Source organism: Halichoerus grypus, chromosome 6 (genome assembly GCF_964656455.1).
Source record: "Halichoerus grypus chromosome 6, mHalGry1.hap1.1, whole genome shotgun sequence".
NCBI classification, from domain to species: Eukaryota; Metazoa; Chordata; class Mammalia; order Carnivora; family Phocidae; genus Halichoerus; species Halichoerus grypus.
In genome coordinates this window covers 147792956-147804442 of record NC_135717.1, presented here as the reverse complement: position 1 = coordinate 147804442, position 11487 = coordinate 147792956, and the positions used below count along the sequence as shown (strand labels likewise).

Genomic DNA, 11487 nt, shown 5'->3' with positions numbered 1-11487 from the left:
TAGGAAGGCAGTGATATTAATAGGTTCTAAAAACAGAGTCCAAAAATGCTCAGTGAAGAGCATCTGAAAAATTAATTCTTCAGCTTTAAAGCCATGGCCTCAATCTCCCATTTGCTCTATTAGAATGTTCCACAAAGCTTGAAGTTCTTTAGAGTTCACAGAGAGTCTGATAATTTGTCATTAAGCCATATTTCTCCTGGCCCTTGGCAAGAGAGAACCTAGCATGCCACACTTCTCTGAAGAGGAGGTGCTACTCAGTTGGCGCTGCCATCTCTGAGCTCAGAGGAGGGGTCCCAGGGGCTGTAAGCCAGACTTCTGAGGAGGGCATGCCAGTCAAATGCAACTGATATTAATGGAGCTGGTTCTGCAAGTGCTGGGGAAACTGAAACCTGGATTCACTTGCTGTTTTGGAGAAGAACTGCCACTGCCAAGGTGAAGATGCCTTGCTGATAGGATGCTCATAGGAAACAGAGCAGTCAGGAAGCCCACTGGAAACCAGCAAAGAATAGGAAAGTGTAAGCCCTTTCCTCCTCCCCCACCTAGCAGGCTCTTTCCAGCTCCCCTCATTGCCAGAGCTTAGCAGGCAGCAATTTGTGTACAAGGAAAGTGGTTTGCAGAGCCCTGTCACAAAGGGGAGAAGAAGGTGGGTTTGGAGGTGAGACAGTACCTTAATAAGTGACATAATTATTTTCCCCATAAAGCTCTGTTCTGTTTTCATTGATTGTATTGAAATAGTGGTGGGTATTAAGAAGCGCACAGTATTTCTCAGCTGGGCTGTGGACCATTTAGACTACCCAGGAGTGAAAAAGAGGAAGAGAAAGCAGAAAGGTTTTGAGGAGGGAGCTGTAGATAATAAAAAAAGCCAGACACTGACTTCACTTTCAGTCTGAGACATATTTATTGGCCAATTAGGCACGTTCTCAATTTGTAGGGAACAGGAGAAGAAGTGAGTAGAAAGAGAGGCAATCATTTCACAGAGAAGTTGTCCCCATCTTCCAAACGTTGTATAATTTCTCTATACAATTTATCCTGATCCTCTCATACTCTGTAATGCTTTTGGGTGGTACATGGTACATAAAATACCTAGAATAAGCTGAGTGCCTTCAATTAAGAAAGGCATGGTGAACATATGCTTGCAATTCTCCTCCATGCATGGAAGCCTCAACATGGTTTCTGTTTGTTTTACTGGCTAAATGCTATGCAGTTGGCTGTCATCTGCTATGTCAGTTGGTATAGCATACAAATGGCTTTACTTCCTCATTTCCCACAGGCGGGATTTGTAATGGCATAATTATGTGTCCAGAATTCAAACTGAGAAAAAAAGAAAAAAAATCATGAGCTGAGCGCTATCGCCTCTTGCGATTAGAAGGTAATCGTTTCACTGGCGATCACTGTTTGCTACAGATAATAAAGAGACCCTTGCATGCTATATACAAGGGGTGAAAATAAAGAGGTGCAAGGTGCAATCAACCCAATAGACCAAACTTATTTTTAAACCCTGTGAAATACATTATCTCAAACATAATGTACCTTAAGAAAATAGAAAGAATAAATAAGCAAATTAAAGTTACAGAAGATTGTTTGTCAGCATTAAAGAGTAAGGGGATTGCATTCTTATTTTAATTATGGTTTCTAGAAAATAATGCTATATTTTTGTGACAGCATAGTATACTTTGAGATATGGACAGCAGGTAGGATAGAATATAGGTAGAATATATCTTCAATATATTTTTCTTCAAAAATTTTTCTATTTTTTTTTTCAACCAGCAGTTAATTCAGATTGTTGTTGTTTTATTTTACTTTTTCACATCCTTGGAATGGAACTGGCTATACTATATATCTTTAAGAACTTCAAAGAACTTTAAGGAAGATACAATTGAGTGTGATACTTTGGATAAAACATACAGATAGGCCCAGAATTCAGTTTCCTTTCTAAAACGGGGATAAGAATAAGCTTAGGGTGGTTAACTACTTCAACACCCTGACTTGCCCATATGTGCACCAAAATATTAGCTATTATTAGTATTATTAGCTAGCATTATGTAATTATAATTATCATACTGTATTTATCACGATTAGTATTACAGTTAATAATATCAAGCACTGTTATGGTTATTTTATTAGCTATGTTTGTTATTTCTCTACAATCTAATTTACACTTGGAGACTAAAAGCATCACTTGCTTTCCTTGCCCATGTGTCTTGCCTGAAGGAGCAGCAAGCTGGAGAAAATAAAACTCTATTAAGGGAAGTGAGCACAAGGCTATTCCACAGCTGCTCTGTATAATGCCAATGCATCAGTGGGCAACATTCTCTCTCTAGTTTGAACTTACTTGCTGGGGTGATGCTTACTGGAGGCAAATTTAGTTTGCATGAAGGATGTAACACCTTGGTGATCAAGAAGGTATTTCAAATTCAAATTGACATCATCTAGCAGCACCAATACTAATGAAACAACCATTTGCGTTCCTATATACAAACAATGGTATGGGAAGTCAGTTAAAAATAATACTTGATCTGTATAACGGTTGTGGAATATTTTGTAATCTATCATGAGATCAACCCTCAAGAATTTGAACTTGCAGCACTGAAGATAAATGAGAGATTTCTAAGTTAGTCCTATTAACTACCTAGGATATTCCAGAGCTTATGGGATTTCTGTGAATGGTTTGAACAGGCTTTGATCGTCTCTACATTTGGGACATATATTGGAAAAATAGAATTTGGAGACACATATGGCAGGGCTACAAGGTGGAAATAATTTGGAAAATTTTCCTAAGGTTTTGGCTAAATTAGTTAAACTAATTGGTAGTCTCTTTCCTGAAATGTCAAAGACCTGTGACAAGTTGAAATGATGTGCTTGGTTTTAACCACTTGTGGGTGAAATTCCAGGACTCTAGCATCTATTCATGTGCCAAGACTGTTACTAATGCCTGCTGTTAGTATTGCTGGGAAAGGATATCATTCTGTGGGCATCTTTTCTTGGTAATTAAAGAATGTCTTCAAACTCACTGTCCATGGAGGGGGTACTTTTCTTCCCAAGTCTATTTCTCTACTTAGAGAAACACCTAATTTATAATCATTGCATGGTAGTGAAGCCAGTTATTCCATTCCCAGTATTTGCTTCTAACAGAGTAAATTATCCCTCTAAAGGAGAAGGTTCAGATGTTTTCTTGTTTTTAGGTTTAATAAATATGATGCAGGTTAATGAGTGACTCAGTTGTAATGATAATTAATATAAACAATGTGATCTTATTCAAGATGATCTAATATAGCTTGAACTTATCCACTTCTTTCCATCCTTAATGACTTTTTCTTAATTAAGGTGTGGTAGACAGATGTTAAGATGCCTCTACCACTCAAGCCATGTTGGGGAACTCACCATGACGAGGAACTTCTGGGAGCCAAAGGTGATCTCTGGCCAAGAGTCAGCAAAAATAGAAGCTCTTAGTTCTATAACCATAAGGACCTAAAGGTTGCCAACAACCCCAAAAGAAGCAGATCCTTCCCTAGTCTCCAAATGAGAACATAGCCCTGGCTGACACATTGTGCCCATATAAAACCGTGAGCCAGGGAAGCCATGTTTAAACTCCTAATCCATAGAGACAGGTGGGTGTTGTTTTAAGCCATGAAATATGTGATATTATGTGGCAAAATAAAATTAATGCAATAGGAGACTATGAGCAAAGGCTAAATTACTGCCCCAGCTTTCTTATTAACCTGACTATAAACTTGGTCCTACTCTAATTTATTCTCTAACTCAACAGTCACAGTTCTTTCTAAAACACAAATCTGATTATGTCACTCCTTTGCTTAAATCTCTCTAGTGACTGTACTTATTTTCTGAAGTCCCTTCACCATATCTTTTGTGTGTACCTCTCCTGACAACTTCTGTCTACTCTGCTCCCCCTTCACATAAGACTTTACTCCATGGAAGAACTTCAGTCTTTGCACATGCTCCATTTATCCCACATTTGCCTTCAATTCTCAATTTAGGTATGATTTCCTAAACTTGGGTTACAAGCTTCTATTTGCTACTATAAAATAGTATACTTAACTCCAACACTAAATTTATCAAAGTGAATTATAATTGCCTATTGACTTATGTATTTCTCCTATTGACTATACACTTCTGGGGAGAGAATCCACAACCTGTTCATTACAAATTTCCACTTAAAGCACAATGACGAGCATTTAGCATGCAGGCAGTAATTATCTCAAGAATGAAGGTTAGATACATTTCTAAACTGAAAGGAGTGTGACACAAATCTCCACTCAGCTGATTTATGTTGCATCACTCATTTTATAGTTATGAGCATTGTCTTCTTTCTTTGGTTTGATTTGTCTAAAATCAGTGGTTCGTAAATTTTCCAGATTTCAAGACCTATCATTTTACATATTTGTTTAAATGCAAAGGTTTGTTTCTGATAGTGACTGTGTGAAGCTCTACAGAAGACCTAGGAATGTGTTCTTTAACCAGTATTCTTTGCAACTCTTATGATTTAACAAGTTTGGAAACACTGGTTTAAAATAATTATGTGTTATTGACCATTGCATCACTAAGTCCCACCTATTGCCTTTAGTCTGCCTATGGAGTTGATTAAATCATGTCACATCAATTACCTACTATTGCTAGACTTGTTCAGAACTGAGCTCCCATGACTTGTCCCTGGTTCAGTAGTTGATTCTTTGTTTTCCCAGAACCCTTTTGTATACTCACCTGTATTGACTACCTCTTGGGCCCATTACATCACCATTTAAGAGGTGGCCGTTGCTTGGTGTTGACTCATTCTTTTTCCCTTGCTACTAATTTACACCAAAATTAAACCTTAACTCAATGTGGCCCCTTACTTCTCAGACTGCAGCTTTATAATTTAATTTCTACCTAGGTGTTCCTGAGTCACAAAACAGCAATTTCTGTGGGAATGTAGATGTTGTAACCACATAAAAACATTTATCATATTTTAAGTAAATGCAAGATTTTTTTTTTTTTACTTTCAATTATCATCTCTTCTTAGGGGATTTAATTGTATAAGTAAAATAGAAACACAGCTAAATATTCCCTATGTTTCTATGGAACATGATGATAAGTTCCTTAAGAGATAGAAATTTTATATTAACATTATTATTGTCTTTCCTACATACTACAATACTACTTTATTCCAGCTATAGCATTAACCATCTTGGGTGGGCAGCAGGGGGCTACTTATCCAGTGTAGTTCCCAAGTCTTCAGGCAATTTCAGATCCTAATTCCATTCATTACTAACTGGACCACTCTGGGCAAGTGACTTAACTGCCCTGCACCTTGATTCTCTCTTTTGTATAAAGAGGGATAATAATAGAGTTTTGTGAGGAAGATAGGATTCAATATAAATAAATTGTTTAGGGAAGTATCAGGTATATGGCAAGTGTTCTGTTAATACTGAATTTAACAATGCAAGTGAAATGATGCTAATCAATTTTGTCAGTGATTTTAAACCAGGTCACACAATGGCTTAAAAACAATGTAGAATTATTACTGGGACTATAACATTAACTCATAACTGGGAATTCAGAAGTGGAGTTGGGTCAGCACCAGTCACCGTTTGTTCAGAGAACAGGTTCCTTTCCTCTCTTTTCTCTTGGTTCTACCCTGTTTATATGTAGGTTTGTCTTAAGGATGGCTCCCATCACAATTGAAAGATGGCTACCAGAAAAACTCTATATCCACTTTGGTGGAAGAGACAATGGCATCCCATATCTTTTATTTAAGGAATAAGGTAGAATTTTCTCACAAAACTTTAGTATTCCTCATCACTGAAGTGGGTACTAGCCCACTCCAGAAGAATCACTGATAGGAGGGATAATATTTTCTTTAGGCAATCAGTTGTGAAGTCAATTATAAAAAACTTCATTGCTACTTCTCATCAGGGTAGAGGGATTAGTAAGTTAACTACAGTGTTCACTACACAGAATTATTTTTCAATTACAAAAAGAAGAAGATGGGCTAGTCGATTGGTAACATCCTTTCTATCTCTAACATTCTGTGGTTTTCTATCAGAGAACTGATGTTCTTTTTAACCATTTTTTTTGACACCTCAGAATAATTAGGAAAAAGGCTACAAGTAGTTAATAAAACAAAATATTATATGTAGTAATATTTGTGCCTTTTAGTAACACATTATATAACAATAATTACTCTTTGAAGTAGTGATAAAAGTAAACGATAGTTTAAGATCTCTATTGTGATTTCCAACATTGCTAATACTACTGTGAATTTTTGCCTACATTCGTAATTGCAGAAAATTACAAATTTCATTCAGAATTTAATGTAAATAAAGATTAAATATTTTCCTCATCTTCGTCTACAAATCTTTCCATGGACCTTTTGGGACTTCATGAACCCCAGATTAAGAACCCCTGTTACAAAGAATTATTTTAGGAGATCAAGAAAAGTCCATGATATAAAGAATCATAAGCTTGGAGGTTCAGTTGCAATTCTCTTATAGCATTAACTACAATTTCTACATAATCTGATTATGAGAGTACATGGTGTATTTTCATAACTAGATTGTGACCTCCTTAAAGGAGAGGGACATATCATCTACATCTTTGATTACTTATTGCACTAACCTTAAAACTGACTGCAACAAAATCACTTTGGGAGATTAAAAAAATACAGATGCTCCCCCTCTACCCTAGACCCTCTGAATCAGAATGTCTGCATAGAGATCTGGGAATCTGTATTTCTAAGGACTTCTAAGACTATTTTGATGCAGTTAACTTCACCAAGTAGATGATTCACACAAGGAATCACTGTTACTTAATACCTGGCACAATGCCTTGCACAATTTACATCCTTAGTAAATGATTTGGGATTTGAATGATAGAAACTAGGACATATAATAAATGTGCACATTTAGAAACCACCTAAGAGGGGTGCCTGGGTCGCTCAGTTGGTTAAGTGTCTGCCTTTGGCTCAGGTCATGATCCCAGCGTCTTGGGATCAAGCCCCATGGCAGGCTCCCTGCTCAGCAAGGAATCTGCTTCTCCCTCTCTCTCTGCCCCTCCCCCTGCTTGTGCTCTCACTCTCTCTTGCTCTCTGTCTCAAATAAATAAATAAAATCTCAAAAAAAAAAAAAAAGAAACCACCTAAGAAAAAACACACACACACACACAAAATAAAAACCTCTCAATGAACTATGGCATAAAAATGTCCACAAGAAAAATATTTCATTCCTGTTATTATTTTTTTTTTACATTTAAAGATTACAGTGGTTTTATTCAATGATTCATGAATTGGGCAGTATCCCATCTAGCAACAGAAAGGAGCTGCCTCAGTGCATTACCTCAGTAGTGCTGATCAGGTAATTCCAAGTTGACTGGTTAAAGGTTATATTCCTGGGGGTAGGAGGGTGGGGTGTGACTGTAATTAGGTATTAAGTCTTGGTTTGCTGATGTGGGGCAAGCACAAGTGGCTATATTTTGGACCTGCTGTTTCCTTTTTAGCAGAAGTCATTTTAGACATTTGTGGACAAGACATCCAATAAGATTCTCAAGGAAAATTTATCTTCTCAGGGAAGATTCTCAGGGAAAATTTATCTTGTTATTTGGTATTTCTGGTGTGGTGGGCACAGACAGCATGGTACAGACCCCCTTGCGAATGGACTTGCTTGCCCCTGCTGCTGCAAGGGCTATTTCAGGGTTTTCCTTCACTGGACAAAGTCACCTTGCTTCAAGCAAGTCACCTTGCGGAGATCATGCCCTTTTTAAGCAGCCTACATCCAGTGACTGAAATTGTAGTCTAAAGGCCGGGCACTTCTGTCCAGTTGGAGACAACTCTGATGGGCTGAGACTTTGTCATAGTTGACCTCTCCCTCTGCCCAATACACTTCCTTCCATTCTTCTATAGATGTTGGTCCCTAATAAATATCCGGTGGGCCAAGCCTTTATTACATGGTTTGATTTCTTTATTTCCTATAGCAAATGTTTTTTAAAGTGACAATGTGATTTGTCCTGATGCCTGTGTTCAGTGTCCATTGGAGGTGGGCTTCATACATCCCCCTGGTGCCTTCTCTGTGACAGTGTCATGGAAGGACTTTCCTGTGATGTTCCATGAGTCCATGCTGAAATCATGTTCCTATCTAGTTCATAGAGAGTGTTGTATGTGGATTGCTTGGAATTTGGATTTAATTTTGAATGGAACCTGACTTACAGTCATTCCTGTTATTTTTTAATAACAAAATTATGTTTGAGGACATAGTCCATGGCTCTTATATAAGAATTCTTAATATTAATTGCTCCTAGAATTCAGTGCTAGAGAAATTTTAACTCCTCAGGTGAACAACTATGATTCTGTTTACTATACTATAAAAAGCCAGGTAGCTTTGACTTGATTGAATAGAACTGACTAGAGGTGGTGAGAGACAAGAGGTGGAGCTACTGTTTATAACTTATGCCAGTTGCATTAGAAATGTCACTGTGCCTGGTGACCTGGAGAAGTCAATCAAATATAACTCTTCCAACCTTGGCACCAAACCATGACTAGATCCATTTGGATCCAATTTTAGATATATTTAGCCCCAATACCACAGTTTTTTCTGGAATGTAAGAGAATATATTTGCTGAGAAGATTCCCCAAAGAAACTATGGGTCTACTATATGAGGATTCATTTAAAAAATAACCAATGTCCATATATTACAAATTAACTGTAGCTAAGGTATGTCCACATACATATAAGATACACACACACACACACACACACACACACATACGTACATACAGTATGCCAATTGATTAATAAGCATGCTCTTAATCACAAATCCTTCACACATGGATTGAAAAACTCTTTTTACCATGGATGGCTAGAGCCAATGACTTAGGGTTTACCCTTCCCTTTTATTCTGCACCATTTGCTTTTGCCTGTTAGTTACGGAATATGCTGTTTCTCCTTCGTTGAATTCAGGAGCTCTTTAAATTCCTTTGCATTTCCTCATGGTTTATTTGCTCAAGACTATGCCACAGCAATTTTACTATTCCTGTTGCCTTTTCTCTTCTTGAACTCTGTTCATGTTGTGTTACTTTAATCTGTGTGGTTTCCCTTTGCTTCTTCTTTTGTTTGGTTGTTTACACTCTGAGTTACAATTTCACATTTTGATCCCTTGAAATTAATCTTAGGCAAAGCAGTCCTTTAATAAATTGCATTTATGGACATAAAACAAAAAGATCTCAACCTAGTTGGTCAGTTCCATCAGGAGTCTTCCTTGACACCCAAAGTACAGGTTAGGGTTCCTTGACTGCAAGCAACAACAACTAAGTTTGGCTAATACAAGCACAACAGAATTTATGGGATGACTACTGGGGTTCTCAGAACAGATCATTAGGGAAAATGTATTGGATGCTAGGGAAGCAGGAAGTTTGGCAACAATCTTGCAGCAGGAATCATTTGCTTTGGGTGCCTCAGTGAGAACGAACAATGAATTCCAATTGTTTCTTCTATATTTGTGATACTCAAGATGCTCTGGGAAAGAGCAGCTAATTAGCTAAGCTAAGGTAATACACACATGCTCTGAATTAATTGGGCTGTGAAAAGAAAGAACTTGAACATTTTCATTTCTGTAGTATGAATCAGACATTTGCCAGTCTACCAATACTCAACAGAAAGATAATTCTCTCAAAGGAAATCCAGAAGCTTTAGGAAGAGATACTGAAGTGAGAGTCTTCATATATACAAATGCCCACTATACAGTGGCTTCTAATTTCTCCCATGATACTCAATGTTTCTCTCCTCATGGCACTTGCCATGTTTCTTGCCTATTTTCTAAATACTAGGTTCTAAATTCTGGGATGGTAAAGACCACGCTTGACTTGTTTATCATATCATGCATCTTCTGGACTTAGCACAGGATTTGGTACATATAATAAATAAACGCTGGATAAATAAAAAGATATATTTTGACAAACTTGATTAACATCGTTGTATTGCCAGTCCCTCACTACACTTCAGTGGCAATAGCAAAAATGTTACCTCAAATATACTTAGTCAATAAAAATTTATTGAGTCATATAACTGAAAAGACCAGAAGTAGGGCAGTTTGAGGTATCACCAAGGACCAGTTTCTTTCTCTCAGCCCAGCCTTGTTTATGGTCGACATTTCATCAATAATGGTTCCCCTGTAGTCTTAACATGGTTGCCAATAGCTACCAGAACTGTGGACATCCTTTTTTTTTTTTTAATGTCCTGCAGGCAAGAGACCGGTTTGGATCCAAAACTCCTGGAATAGAGCCGAGGAGAATGATTCCTTTGTATACCAGGTTTGATCACATGCCTACTCCTGAGCTAAAACCTTTGCCCAGTAGGAGGCAATGAGCTTATTTTTTATTTATTTATTTATTTTTATTTATTTTTTTGATGTCTGATCTTATTTATTTGTCACTCATAGAAAATCTCATTTTTGACTGGACTCAGACTTAGAGGTAGAAGCTCTCAGAGAGGACAACCTTCGTCTCTTGGCAATCTGTTCTGGCATTTTTCTTTGGCCTCCTTTATTCTCTTGGCCAAAAGTTTAGCATATTCTGCAGCCTCTTCCTTATTTTTCTTAGTGCACTGCTTCTTCAAAGCAATATGCCGACGTTTATGCTGGAGGACACGTGGAGTAACAAGACGCTGAATCTTAGGCGCTTTGGTTCTAGGTTTCTTACCTTCTTTGTTTAGGGGCTTTCTCACAACATACTGGCGGACATCATCTTCTTTAGAGAGATTGAAAAGTTTGCGGATTCTGCTGGCTCTTTTGGGCCCCAGGCGACGAGGCACAGTAGTATCAGTGAGTCCAGGAATATCCTTCTCCCCTTTTTTTACAATGACCAAGTTGAGAACACTGAGATTGGCATCCACAATGCAACCCCGAACAGATTTGCGCTCTCTCTCCAGTCCTCCTTGGTCTATAGCAGGAATGCTCCTTACTCAGCAGCAGGCGGACGCGACCAGGGGTCAAGACACCTGCTTCATGGGGAAACCTTGTTTGTCATTGCCACCAGATAACCCTTCCATTCTTCACCCAGAGCATCAGCAGCAACTTCTGTGGCCATATGCTTCTCATAAAAGGTACGAAGTTTGCGTTCATCGTCCACTTCAATGACTTTCTGGCAGCCAGTAGCTGGGAAAGAGATGTTCAGTTTCATCCTGAAGCAGTCTACCGACTCCGAGGCGCCATGAAAAAGAGCGAGCTTATTTTTTAAAACTGAAACTAGGGTTGGAATACATTTTACTGGGTCTACTTCACTTCCTTAAATGATAAAGGAAGGTTTCTGGTGAGACTACCAACAAATGTCTGTATCACCAGTCAAGCTTTATGGCCAGTAATAGCTATAAACTGATCTCTTTTGGGTGTTACAACCCTATCCTATAGACTGTGCTGTCATTCTACTTAATCCGCTCTTCTTCTCTTTTAGGATCCTAGAAAAGGTTATGAATCTTGCTTCTGTGGTTGAAATGGAAAACAAAACAA

General features: G+C 38.0%; 1 pseudogene; it reads right to left on the bottom strand.

Moving 5' to 3' along the window:
* Positions 1-10363: 10363 nt before the first annotated feature.
* Positions 10364-11172, bottom strand: LOC118532585 (small ribosomal subunit protein eS6 pseudogene; annotated as a pseudogene).
* Positions 11173-11487: the final 315 nt, after the last annotated feature.